The sequence below is a fragment of the Onychomys torridus genome, chromosome 13 (assembly GCF_903995425.1).
Source record: "Onychomys torridus chromosome 13, mOncTor1.1, whole genome shotgun sequence".
NCBI lineage: Eukaryota > Metazoa > Chordata > Mammalia > Rodentia > Cricetidae > Onychomys > Onychomys torridus.
In genome coordinates this window covers 64,279,660-64,294,010 of record NC_050455.1, presented here as the reverse complement: position 1 = coordinate 64,294,010, position 14,351 = coordinate 64,279,660, and the positions used below count along the sequence as shown (strand labels likewise).

At 48.2% G+C, this 14,351-nt stretch overlaps 1 protein-coding gene across 1 annotated transcript in view; it reads right to left on the bottom strand.

Moving 5' to 3' along the window:
• Positions 1-12,177, bottom strand: part of Zbtb7c (zinc finger and BTB domain containing 7C) — a 256,160-nt gene extending 243,983 nt beyond the window's left edge. The window contains exon 1 of the mRNA XM_036205282.1: positions 11,961-12,177. The gene's annotated coding sequence lies outside the window, so the exon portion shown is untranslated. The remainder of the gene's footprint in view (positions 1-11,960) is intronic.
• Between the last annotated feature and the right edge of the window lie 2,174 nt (positions 12,178-14,351).

Genomic DNA, 14,351 nt, shown 5'->3' with positions numbered 1-14,351 from the left:
GGTAAGTCACAAGGCAGCACCAATGGTAACCCGTAGCCGCTGCAGGGACAGGGACGAGGTGAAATAAAACATGGTAACCCATAGCCGCTGCAGGGACAGAGACAAGGTGAAATAAAACCGAGGTAAGGAGGTGCCCGTACACCTTTGGGCAGTACAACATTTCTGATGTGTGGTTTAAAACGCTCGGTTTAAAACACAGTCTTACTCTGTGGCCCAGGCTGGCCTCAAACTCGCCACCTTCCAGCTTCTGCCTTCCCAGTGCTGGGATCGATCACACATGGCGCTGCCATGCCTGGTCCAGCATTTTGATTTTGAACTCTAACTCAATTAAACGCGAGGAGACAGAAAATTATTGCAGGTGAAAAGCCACAACTTTCTCTCTCCTGTCTTCTTGGGAGCAAGGGTGTTAACAGTGTCCTGCCAGGGAACTCGTCCTCACATTGGTGCAGAACAAGGTTAGTGATCATAGGGAGCTGGGGGTGCTGCCATGTGCTCAGCTTATCCGTGGTAACCTTGTCTTCCTGCACCCCTCTGGAAGGACCAGAAAGGCTCACTGACCTGAGGCCCACACAGCTTCAGGCCCGTACTTCTCTATAGGGCTGTGCCTACATCTGCTCATGACCACATCTGGCTTGTGCAGCTCCTGGCCTGGGCTCTAGGAGCATCCCACATACACTAAGCATGTGTTTACATTCTCAAAGCCCCCCTGCCCAATACATTCCACCCACTGCTTCTTCCCTGCCCAGGGCCTCCTCACTGCGTTCCCAGACTCCAACTAGCTTTGACGTGGCACCAAGTGCTTATACATGCTCAGCACTATGCTTACCTGAGAAGGATCTGGAAAGGTGAGAGAGTGGAGGCTTCTAAGAATGGAGATACCTCCCATCCCCTAGCCTCTTCTTTGATCCTCCAAGGTAGGAAAAGAGCCAAACAGTAAATCTTAGAATCTAATGTATCACCCAGACATCCATCAAGGAGCTAAATTAATTCTACCCTATTAATAAATTATATCCAGTTATAGAAAGCCTTATTATAAAGAATTAGAGTAAAGTGTGTGAGCAGTTTTTAAAATAAATATCAAGCAAAAATACAAGTTTTGTAGTATATAGCTAGATATCTCATTTGCTTAATATGGAAGTATTTTCTAGACCTGTGATACAGATAGATACCAAAACAGATTTATATGGATATACATCAAATAGTAACCCCCAAATCACCTTAGGTGATTGTGGAGGGACGCAAGTTCCTTCACTCAGTTAAACATCATTGTGTGGTTTTTAATTTCTTCTGTGTATGCAATTTACTTCTGTAACCAGAGCAAAGATATTCCTGACTGACAGAAGGCTTTCTACACACTTTTGGGCTGGCCTTCAGTTGGACGCTTAAGAGAAACTCCTCTTCCAACCCATATGAGAGGACCCAAAGCCCAGTGGGAACCTGTTACTGTCTTCCTTAGCACCCTACAGTGAATGGGGCTAAGAGCTTTCTCCAGACTCACAGCCTGCCTGTGTTTGTGCCCTTACTCTCTGTGGCCTTCAAAGTGGATCATGATGTTGGATTTCTTTTCTAACTCAATTAAAAAAAGAGTGAGATAGAAGAGTGTTGGGGATAGAGTAGGCAAGTATAGTAAGTTTGAATGTAACTTTTCTGAAACCTTTTGAGCCAGCCCCCAACAGTTCAAAGAACTCTCAGCACCACTGTATTCCATCCTCCTACTGGTGTGGCCCATTAAGTAGAGCTTAAAGTATCCACTGATTTCCGAATACAAAGTACCAAAGTCCAAATTCTTCCAAACAAAAACATGGCCAGGCCAATCATAACAATACCCTAATACCAACTTCTGTCTTAGTTAGGGTTGCTATTGCTGTGAAGAGACACCGTGACTGCTGTAATTCTTATAAAGGAAAACATTTAATTGGGGTAACTTTCTTACAGTTCAGAGGTTTAGTCCATTATAATCATGATGAGACAGGGTAGCATGCAGGCAGATGTGGTGCCAGAGAAGTAGCTGAGAGTCCTACATCTTGTAGACAGCAGGAAATGGTCTTAGGGTCACACTGAGCAAAACTTGAGCAAAAGAGACCTCAAAGCCCACCTTCACAGTGACACGCTTCCTCCAACCTAGGCCAGGCCTAATAGCGCCACTCCCTCTGAGCTTACGGGGGCCAATTACATTCCAACTACCACAGTAAGGGGACAAGGAAGTGAGGAAGTATCTTTGTTAGGGTTTCTATTGCTGTAATAAAACAACATAACCAAAAGCAACTTGAGGAGAAAAGGGTTTATTTCAGCTTAGAGTTGTAGTCTAGCATGAAGGGACGTCCAGGCAGGAGCTCGAGGCAGGAACCTGGAGGCAGGAACTGAAGCAGATGTCATGAAGAGTGCCGCTTACTGACTTGTTCTCAGGCCAATCTGGTGGGGGCATTTTCTCAATTGCAGTTCCCCCTTAAATGACTCTAGCGTGTATCAAGTTGATGTAAAACTAGCCAGCACAGAGAGGGAGGGAGGGAGGGAAAAAAGATGGACAGAGTAAAGGAAAAGAAAAAGCAAGCAGCTAGATTTGGTACTCCAGAGCTCATCCACAACTGCCAAGTCAATACTACCACCCCCTTCCTAAACGTCAGCCATTGACTGATGGAAGATTCCAGACAAGTGTTCACTTAAAGAGGAACCATTAACTGCCAGTCACAGCCTGAAGTGAGTGCTGAGTCACAAATTTCATTGCAGTAAGTGGGTCAGTGCATGGCTGGTGTCAGCCCCAGCAGCCCTCTGATGTTATCCAAAGGGTGGGGAGACCACTGCCTCCAAAGGTAGCAGGGAGCCAGGGAGGCTTCCTCAAGGAGTGTCTCTCTAACAGAATAATCAGTCAGCTGGAAAGGCAGGTTGCTCATGAATCAATTAACAAATATTGTTAACTTGTCAATCATGTCTTAGCAACATGGGAAGGTTTCACTTTACTTCCTGTTAGATCCTGTGTGTGTTATTGACATTTCACCTTTATTCTTAAGGTGGTTATGCAACTTGCTCAGTTGGAAAAGCAGAGCAAGGGTCCAGCTCTTCCATGCCACACTGGGGACAGGGTGGGGCTGCTAGGCCAGGAACTTAGTTGCTAATGTCTCTCCCACCTGCCCACAATGTGGGCAGACACATATTTGCTACTCTGAGCTTTTGTCTTTTAGGTGCAGTTTCTGGGGTGGGGATGGGGGTTGCATAGACGAATGGACATGCAGCTGTTTTTTTAATGTTTAACTAATTCTTCATACTCCATGAAGAGCCTGAGTATGCACTGTCCATTGTTTAATCTCTTAAACAGTTAAAGGGTGTCGGTTCCTTCCTGTTCCCAGGGATGGAAACTGAGGCCCAGAGTGGCTTGTGTCTCTGGGTGGCAGAAATGGAAGAAGCAAAGACTGAATGTAGCTGAGGGTCCTGAAACCAAGAGCCTGGCCACCACCACAATGCCAGAAGGGAGACACGGTCCCCCATATCACAGTTGAGAACACACATGCTCTCTGGTTTCTGGTAGGTTCACAAGTGGGTCTAACTTTGGGCCAGATGCTGTGAAGGTCTCATCCCAAAACATCAGTACTGACAACAATTCCCAGCTCATGAGCTAAGATTTGTCCATCCAGTCCTACCAAGGGCAGGTCTGTAAATCCAGGCATAGGCTAGAGTGCCAGTTCCACCTTGCTGCATACCCACCTCGGCATGGCCTTCTCCATAGCCTTCGCTTTCATTTCTGCCATACAAATGAAAGGACACCATGGGTTTGGAAATGGCCAGTGCTAGTGACTCCATGAGCCAGGAGAGTCCGTGCACCAAGCAGCTCTCTGCACCCAGGAAGTCAAGCCCACTGTCTGAGTGCCTCACCTACTTTCCTTTTCTACTTAAACCAATGCTACCCGACTCCTGAGTGATTTTGTCTTTGAGTGATCTGCTGGCACTTAAGGAGTAGCTTGATGATGCTGAGTGTCCAAGCCACACTACATTGCTCTGTGTCCATGGCTTAAAGAGAGGGCAGAAGTGAGGCAGTGTGGATGGATGCTTAACCCTAGACCATATTGGGAAACTGATGGAGACAGAATGGGGGTGGGGGATGGGAGAGGCTGGCAGGGCCAGACAGAGACCCTCAACCGTACTCTGCACAGGAAGGGCTTGGGTGTCCAAGTCCTATCATGGAGGAATGCATGCAAACTTTATAAACTGGGCTGCGGGATGGGATGGGGAGATGGGGATGGGGGGGGGGGGGGGGGTGGGGTGTCAAGGCATGAGGCAGGAGTGGTACTGCAACTGAGATATCCTTATCAGAAATCGTACGTGGCTCCCAGTCAATATCACCCATCCAAGTGACCATCACAGACCATCCTAGCTAAGAGCGCTATTGACTTGCTCCGAATCAGGACTGTTGATTTATCCACATCAGAGTGGTTTTCCAGGCCTCCTGCTGATTCTATGGCAGGCCTAACTCCACCACAAGCTCTCCAGAAGCAGGGAGTTTGTCTGACTGTCTCACATGGTAGTGCGTAGCACCTACTGATGACCATCCTCTGGGTTGTATTGGATGGCAGCCTGCACACAGGGCCTGACACACGATATAGGATGGCACTCTACCACAGAGCCAGGCAATACAAGCCTGCAAGCAAATGTGTGCAGATCAAAGCGTCTTCTAGAATCAGCACCAAATACACTCACAACTCACCCTTTGATCCTGGGCTTTTTGCTGTAGGAAGCCATTCTTGTGAAGTAGGGAACAGGTGATCTGAAACTCATTTTACCGATGGGAAGACGGAGGCCCAGAACATTTGAGCATTTGCTAGAAGGCTGTGGGTACACAGAAGAGCTCTCTCCAATTCTTTCTTTCAAGATTTATTTTTAATACCTGGGTGATACTATAGTCCCTATCTGGCTACCCAATTTTCAGCAAAGCTGATACTGGCCCATGAGTTTGGAAGGTGAGAGACAACTCTCTTTGATCAACTGGTGTCCCGTAGTGTCTTTGAAGAGAGTGCATTCTAGAATTTTGTTCTGGAAACATCTTTGATTCAGGATTGGCTTTTTTTTTTTTTTTTTTTTTTTAGTTTTTCAAGACAGGGTTTCTCTATGTAGTTTTGGTGCCTGTCCTGGATCTCTCTCTGTAGACCAGGCTGGCTTCAAACACACAGAGAACCTCCTGGCTCTGCCTCCCGAGTGCTGGGATTAAAGGCGTGCACCACCACCACATGGCAGGATTGGCCCTTTTTAATGATTTCATGGAAGACTTCCTCCACCATGCAGCTCCACAGTTCTACCAGCCCACTCTTCCCTAGCCTGCCTCTTGACTGCCAGACAAATGGGAGAACAGGTAGGTGTTTCCAGCAGGCTAGGTCCTCCCAAGGAAGGCCATGGAGAAGGTCCAAGCTAAAGTCCCTTGGATCTTCTTCCCACTTTCAAAAGATAAGTCAGAATCTCAAGGAGAACAACACAGGGTTGAACATGATAAATATGCATCCCCAAAATTTTAAAAACCAAATCGCACAAATCAAGCTTATTCTGAGAGGCTCATATTGCAGGGGTCTCTAGTGCGCCAATCAGCATAATTAAATAGGAAGATCTCTCTGGAATTGATTGTGCATTGCATGTTTCTTTCCTCATCTGAGGGCCATTTCAGTGAGATGATTTTTAAGCTAATAAGCACCCCCAAATTAGAAACTAATTAAGGAGATGGAAAATACAAATGTTTTTGTTTTTAGTTGGGCACTATTTTTATCAGAAGAATCATGAAAAATTAAAATTGTTAAGTACATGTATGAAGGTTGTCAGTCAAGGGCAATGTGGCTTCTGCCTCTCCCTTTTGCAAAGCCTGAGGTAACACATGGGTAGCTGCTCCCTGTGGGTCCCCAGGAAGCACCACCCATTGATTTGGCAGAGAGCAGTGTACTGGAGACCCAGCATGGAAAGGGGGTTGCCACAGTTCTCCCCAGCCTTGGGCCATGAGACCCCTTTCTTTCAAGATGTAAGTGCGCCTCGACACGGGGTGAAATCACAGCTCCACACTTCCTCACATTTGCTTAATGGTGAGGGATTTTACAACTAGAGCAGTTCAGAGACCTGCACAGAGCCAGTCAACGAAGAAGTCAGGCTAACACTCTTGTCTGCGTGTGCTGGATTTTGTGACACCCTCTCTCACACACTGCCTCCCAAGTATGCCACACTACCTTCTAAAACAGATCATAAGCCACCACAATGCAGGTTTTAGAAGATTCTTAACAACTCAAAAGCTGGGGACCATCAAGCACAGCAGGAAGCAGGACCTGCTGGGATGTAGTAGAGGACCTCTACTCTAAAATAACACAAATGCCACCACAAGGGAGCATCAGAGGCCCCTCACTCCACTACCCATGGTCCAGAGAGCTCAACCTGGAGAGTGCAGTTCAGGGCCAGAGGCCTAGGAAGTGTCCATTTGCTTTAGGCCTCACCCTTACAGCCCATGCCCAGCTACTTTCTACTCTGCCTTCCTGGACCCCCTGATCCTGTCCCCTCCACACCAGGCAGGGCACCTATCTGCCTACAGGCCCCAAGCCCACACTAAAGAGGCAGGAAGACCTTCAGGGCTCCCCCAGATCCACAGCCTTGCTCTGAACAGAAGGCCAGATTGTGAACAACCACAACTATCTGAGCGAATCCACATCCGTCTGGCTAGAGAGACCCCCTAGTGGGGGAGGGTGGGGAGGTAAAGAGGTTGGTTAGTCACCAGTCACCACTAACAGGATCTCACCCTGGAGGTGGAGCACTCTGCTGAGAGGACACGGCCTGAAGCATAGCCTGATAATAGAAGGTAGAGAAGAGACATCTTCCAAATCAGGGACACGGAATCAAGGCAGACAGTTCATCTCAGCTCTCAGGCCAGACAACCTTTGGAGGAACCCAGAGTCTCATAAACACTATTTCTACAAAAGCCTTCCTTACACAGGAGCTCATGTGAGTCTCAGAAAAACCCCAGAAGGCGAATTTTATTTAATGCATTCTTTGGATGGAGCCTGTGCATAGGGGAACTTGACCTTGCAGGAGTTCCAGCGACACATGTAGGACACTGTGTTAATAAAAACACAGCAATTACTGCTTTCTGCGCTTGCTGGGTGCCAGGGGCAACTGCAGATGCTAGTCACAGAATAGTAAGTGTACCTTGTCCCCTGTTTCCCAGAGAGAGCGGCCATATTTTTTGACAATGAAATATGGGCTTTCTTATCCTAAGGAGCTGCATCTTTATGGCTGTGGAGGGAGGGGTTGAGTCCTTGGTTCAAAGGCTGAGACTAAAGCGGAAGAGCAAAGACTGATGGGAAATTCTCACTGATGGATCGCTGCGTGGGACCTCAAGATAGTAGGATGACTTGGACCCCGCACTGGCTGGAAGCCTTCACTATATTGGGTGTTCTCTGGTGATGGTGACACCCTAGAGAGGATGAACACAGGCTGCCCCAGATAGCCACTGGGGGCCAAAGCTTCCCCAAGGTCTGGAAGGTTGCCCCTACCCCCCCCCCATTTTCCTGAGTCGCAAAATACCAAGGTTCTCATGCAAGGGTAGGGCAGAGGCAGAACTGCAGAGACGTCTGCTAGGAAGTCTGCCAACCTCAACCCGTAAAGGAACTCAGATTTGTTTACATTTGATTGACAAAAATAAAAAGAATTCTTTCTTGACACCAAGTGTCGCACAGCAATTACTCACCATTTTATTTAGTCCTCATGGCTACCCGGCACAATAGAAATGATTACTGCTGCTCTCAATGGAGCTCTGAATGCTTCAGGGCATTTTAGAACCTGCCTGAAGGCAGTCTAGAGCTCACACACGGCAGAGACTTGAGGCAATGATCTGGAGAACCCGGAGCCAAGCTGGCTCCTGAGACCACAAGTCATCATTGTTAGCAAGTGACTGGAGACATTTCTTGTAGCTAGGCTTAGTGGCTTACACCTGAAATCTTAAACTTGGGAGGCAGAGGCAGGAGGATTAGGAATTTAAGGTCTTCTTAAGCTACATAATTAGACCAAACAGGCCTACATAGACCCTATCTTAAAAAAAAAAAAAAAAAAAAAAAAGGCATCTCCTGTCTCCTCCACAAATTTCTCTAGAGACACTATAGATCTTTTGTAGGAAAGCCACCTAATGGTAAACTCTGTTCTTGCTTGGCTCTGGACCCACCTGGCCTTCAGCTGCTCCTTGGAAAGAGATTCTAGATTCTACTACCGTCTTGGGCAATCCAGTAGCCACCAGACATATATGGCCACTGAGTTCTGGAAATGTGGCCAGTCCTAACTGAGATGGACCAGTAAGTATAAAATGTGTCCAGTATGTCAAAGTCTCTGTAGAAAGAAGACTAACACATCTCCTTTGTAAATGTATATTGATTACATGCTGAAGTTACGGCGGTCTAGTCATACTGAGTTCAGTGAAACACATTCTTACAATCAATGACATTAGCTAATTTTTTCCATTTTACAAAATGACTACTAACAAATTTAAAGTGACTACCATGGCTTATACCCATGGCTGGTCCCAATCTCCAGACCTAACTTGGCTTCTGTGGCCCCCCTTCTGAGAAACTACATGGGATGTAGGGAGGCAGACTCTCCAAGAATTCTGAAACTGTTCTCTCTGCTCAACATTTCTCCAAATTCCTAACTGCCCCTCCTGACTCCTGTCTTGCTCTGAGCCCTGCTTCTGTGGCAGCACATAAAACATGCTTCGCAATTCTGAGTACTAGGCTCTACCTTGACCCCCATCCTGTGGCCGGAGCACCTCTGATGGCCAGGTTTGTAAATCTGTTCTCTACCAGAAGCCGCAGGTAGAGTGAAATTCTCCAAGCCCCACTGCTACCCCATGAGAGCCCAATAATGACATAATTTCAATGCATTGATGACTTATTATGGGGCCAGATGCTCAGGTAAATGCTTTGCAAATTCTGTTTGTTGAATTCTCCTGAGCCACCAAAGTAAGACCAAGTTTCCCTCATATGAAGACAGTGTCTGGAGATACTTAAGGCCTGGACCAGGTTCTGTGCTAACTCCTCTGGCCCATTGCCACAACGCCAATCTGACACAAGCTAGGGTCTTTCGGGAAGAGGAAACTTCAAATGAGCAAATGTTCCCAGCACATTAGCATGTAGGCAAGCCTGGGGGAGGGGGGCACTTTCTTAATTAGTGATTGATGTGGGTGGTGCCACCCCTGGGCTTGTGATCCTAGAGGGTGTAAGAAAGCAGGTTGAGCTGGGCAGCAGTGGCACACTTGGAAGGCAGAGCTAGGTGGATCTCTGTGAGTTCGAAGCCAGCCTGGTCTACAGAGCGAGATCCAGAACAGGCACCAAAGCTACACAGAGAAACCCTGTCTCAAAAAAAAAAAAAAAGAAAAGAAAAAGAAAAAGAGGAGAGAGAGAGAGAGAGAGAGAGAGAGAGAGAGAGAGAGAGAGAGAGAGAAAGAAAGAAAGAAAGAAAGAAAGAAAGAAAGAAAGAAAGAAAGAAAGAAAGAAAGAAAGAAAAGAGAGAAAGTTGAGCCAGCCAAGAACCAAGAGAAGCAAGCCAGTAAGCAGCACCCCTCTATGGCCTCTGCATCAGCTCCTGCCTCCAAGTTCCTGCCTTGATTTCCTACCCTGACTTCCCTGGATAAGGGACTAATGTGTGTGTGTGTGTGTGTGTTATATATATGATGAGATAAGCCCCTCCTTCCCCAAGTTGCTTTTGGCTATGGTGTTTTGTTGGAGAAGTAGAAACCCTAACTAATCTTGACGTCTGAGGCTCTGGCTTCAGTGCCTGTAACTTGAGAGGTGTTAACAGTTGAATGTTCAATGTTCTCCATAGGCTCAAGTGTTTGAAGACTTGGTCCCGGGCTGCAGTGCTGTTTGTGAGGCTATAGAACCTTTGAGATAGGCCAGCTGATGTAAGGCCAGAGTGGTGCGGTTTGGGGTTTATACTGTTAGCATGTCTGGTCCAGCGCCCTGACAATGTCATCTTACTTAGACTCCTCTTTAAGAGAAAACCCCTCCCCTCTCCCCCCCTCTGTCTCTCTCTCTCTCTGTCTCTGTCTCTGTCTTTGTCTGTCTCTCTGTCTCTCTGTCCATGAAGTAGTGTGCACCACCTCCCTTCCTTTTCTCTTTCTCTTCTTCTTCTTCTTCTTCTTCTTCTTCTTCTTCTTCTTCTTCTTCTTCTTCCTCCTCCTCCTCCTCCTCTCCTCAGACCCTTCCTGTTTCTCTTTCTTCCCCTCCCTTCCCCCCCATAATAAAACTTTCCATGTGAGTACTGCATAGTGTGAATGACTTTCCACCATGCCCCTTGGTTTCACCTACCAAGGCCGCCACCAGGTCATTTTTAAAATACAACATGCACCCTAGCTCTGGTTCCAGTCCAAGCTCTCTGCTTCCTCGTTCACACAGATAACAAGCAGCATTGAGACCATGATGAACTACATCCCCTCAAGCCACGAACCAAACTAAAACCTTCCTATCTGAAGCTGTTTCCGTCAGTTACTTGGTCTCAGCAACTGAAAAGCAACTAATACAATAAGTGCTTGGCAAATATTGGTTAATCAGTATGGTGCAGCTGTGATCCTTGAAAATGCATGCTACCAGAATCCTAGCCCACCCCTGCAGGGCAGGACCTTTGCTGCCTCTACTCATACCCAACTTTCCTCCTATGAAACACCCTTCTCAGCCCTCACCAGTCTCCAGCCCAGTCTGAAATGTGTAGATCAGCTGCTCCACCCAGAGCAAGAATGTGGACCATGATGCTCCTGTTTAACCCAGAACGGGAGGAGCTGCCTCCCCCATCCCAAGGCAAAGCCAGGCCCCACTGCTCCAAGCATGCAAGTTCCTTTCCTTTCCACTCCCTCCAGTAGGTAGGGGTCCGGGGCACCCCTAGCTGTGGCTTGTAGCCTATGCATTTTCTAGAGAGGGGCTTAGCTTGCTAAATTCCTTCAATGTATTCTTTCTGACTGATTTAAAACAAGGCCACCCAGGAGTCTTAATGCTCTGCTCCTCCCCAGCCCTTGGCTTTGACCAAGACCTCAACCCTAGTCTGAGCTAGATGGAATTTGCCTCACCCTCTCAGGCCTCCTGCTGTTAGCCATTGGCCTTTCTCCCATTGCCCCAGGTCATTTCCCAAGACTTCAAGCTATTTTTGCTTCTGTCTCAGCCTTCTTTGTTCCCCATGGGGGAGGCTGCCAGAGTGCCACCCTCTTGGTGCATGCGGTACAGACCAGACAACCAGTAGTAGCAGTTCGGTCATAGCCAGCCCTATGGGTCCCTTGTCCTTCCAGTTTCAAGAGGCCATGCCTTCTAGGTCCTAGGGATCTGCCTGATGCTTCCTGTCTTGCCTAAATCCTGGGACTAACAGCTAGACCCAAAGAAGCGGCTAGAACCTGCTACACCCCTACACAGGACCTCCCCAGGCACTTTCAGCCTTCCCCCTCCTGCCTTGAAGGAACAGCTGGGCACAGTCCACTCTTCTATTTTTCACGAGCAACACCAAACAGTACCAAAACTCCAGGCATCTGAACCAAACATGAGGTGGTCCCAAGGTGCAAAGCTCCAGGTCTACCCCTCATGCGTCACGGGGTATATAAGAGTTCCTTTGCCCTTTGCTACTTCAATTTCCTTGCTGACACAACCTCCCTGTTTCCAACATGACAACAGTGACTCCTTGATTTGCACTCCGAATCCCTCAAATAAGATATGCTACATGCATAACCACGGTGCCAGGCCTTCCCACATGGTTTAGGAAGTGAACTCAGCTGATGCTAAATCTTCTGGTACCTGGCTTCAGCAAGCACATGGGTGAAAACAAATAGCTCTAAGGTGTCCATCTATCATCTTATCAGGCTTCACGGGCTTTGTTTGCACAGTTATCTTCTCCAGGCTGACATTGTATGTGGAATACAGGCTGATGTATTCCCCTACCTGCCATATCATTGATAAAGGATAGCCCAGCTTCAGGTTCATTACCTGTCATTACACCATGTACATGTCGCTGGGGGCCAGAGCATCAATTCTTCTTGAGTCACTCCAACAGTATAGCCTCCCAGTCGGAGCTCCAGGTCCAAGAAGCTGTGACTCACTGCTCAGCCCTGGGTAAGCCCCAAGCCATTCTCTCTTCCTCTTCGGGCTGGCCTAATCCTCTGGGATGGGGAGACTCGAGCTCCCAGCTTCTTCGGGGGGGGGGGGGGGGAGGGTACCTGCAAGGAGAACAGAGGTCTCCATCACAATTAGGCCCAGACATACAAGTCCAGACGTGAACTGTTCTGGGATCTTCTAGCCGGCCTCTTATTGTTCTTTACTATTAGATCCCACAGAGCCTTATCTGGTTATACCATGTATACCAGTCCCCCCTGACAGTGCTCAGCACATGAAGCATGCATGTACACGTACACGTACACGTACACACACACACACACACACACACACACACACACACACACACACACACACATCCATCATTCCTGACTTCTTACCTCTGCATACTTCATTCTACCCACTTGAAAGACTCCTTTTCAATCAGGTATCCACATGCTAGCTGTCATTCAGGCTTCAATTCAGAACACCAACAGGACCCCTGAGCTGTCCTAGTGTTCCGTGAGAAGAAGGAAATGCATACTCTCACTCCGCCAGTGGGAAGGTCAGAGAACAGGACATTTCTCTCCTTGCCAAATCCTGGGGCAAGGCTTTGGGCTGCTGGAGGCTGGAAGTTCCAGGAAGACTACCCTACCTGTGATTCATGATGAATGTCTTTCCAGCCCTTTAACTCAAAGGACAAGACAAGAAACGAGATACACCCACCCCCCCCCCCCCCCAGCACAAGGGACAAAGCCACTGATACTGGTCCCACTGAGTCCTGACATTTCAGGGCCAAGACTATGGGTTCTATTATGCAAGGAGTCAGAAGGCCTCCAGCTGCAGCTACGCCACCTGCTCTGGACAATGGGACCACACTGGCTGCAGCCCTGACCCTCTCATCAGGCCTGGATTCTAGCTTGCTGCCCACATGGCTGAGATCCACAAAGGGTCCTCTCAGCCTCAATGGATCAGGTGCTGAGAAGGGGCTGTGAATGGAGAACAGCAGCCCAGGTGACCAACACTTCCGGAAGAGGAAGCACCAGGCACAGGAAGCAGGTAGCCAAGGAACCGAAGTACACGGTCTTCCCTCTGGCCTACATGGACTACTGAAGCAGGATGACAGCAGCTTACATCCCACGAATGTAATGGCTGCACCCTAGAGATTGCTTTTGCACCCTGTTTTGTGTCGTTTTGTGAAGAGTTATCTCAAAGATGAGGCAACAGAAGTGCAGAGAGGTCGAGATGATTGCCCAGCACCACACAGTAAGTTGGAGAAGGTCAGGGCCGGCATTTCCAACTTTTATTTATCATTTTTTTTCCGGGAAGCATCCCTGTGCTAGGTTAATTTCATCTAAGTGTCAAGTTATCCACAGAGAATGAGGGCTGAGTGGGAGGGAAGCCAGAGGCCACTCGTCTATTAGGGAGTAGGTAAGACAGACGTGCCTTTGGTCCCTTCTCCAAAGGAAAGTCTAAGAAGAAGAGCAAAAAGAAGAGGAGTGAGGGTGAGGAGCAGGGAAAATGAGCTGGAGAGATACTGAGGCAAGAAGAGCATCTCAGGCCCAAAGAGAACTGGCCATGACTAAGTGCTACATAACTACCAGCTTCCAGCTACCTCCCGAAAGCTCTGCACCTGAGGACCGTCTTCAAAAGCAGCAAGCAGCATGGTGGACATAGAGCCGCTTTGGAAGGCAAGATGATACTATTATTTCCCTTTGAAGGCATGTATACACCCACATGCTCTCCTACATATGTGATCTATTCATGAGAACTGAAAAGGAGGAGGATAAGCCCACAGGACTCTGCCCATGTGAAGAAAGGGCTCCTACTCCAGACAATGCTTCTCAGCTTAATTCTGAAGTGGCTTCACTAGCCATGACAGCCATGGCTAGCCTGACTTGGAAGCAAGCAGCCCAGGCCCGAGGCTAGCCAGCCAGGGCAGGCAGCAGATCCTGACCGAGGCAGGAAGATGTCCCCAAACAACAACGCCTCCATGTAGCTTGTGCAGCCCCTTATGCCTGCCTCCAGCCAGCAGAGGACCAGGCACGACACATTAGAGCACAAGAAGGAACAAAAAAATTCAGCCCCTGGTAGGAGTGCTACTTGCTAAATGAGCCCCACTGTGTGCACAGGTGCCGTGGGGGGAAGTCATTATCCTGGCCCACTGGTGACACAGTCACCCAGATCATCTGGCTGGACTGACAGCAAACAGCAGAACAGCCACATCTTTGCTGACTGGTGTGTGTGTGTGCATATGTGTGCGGGAACAGCACGTCCTGGCCCTCC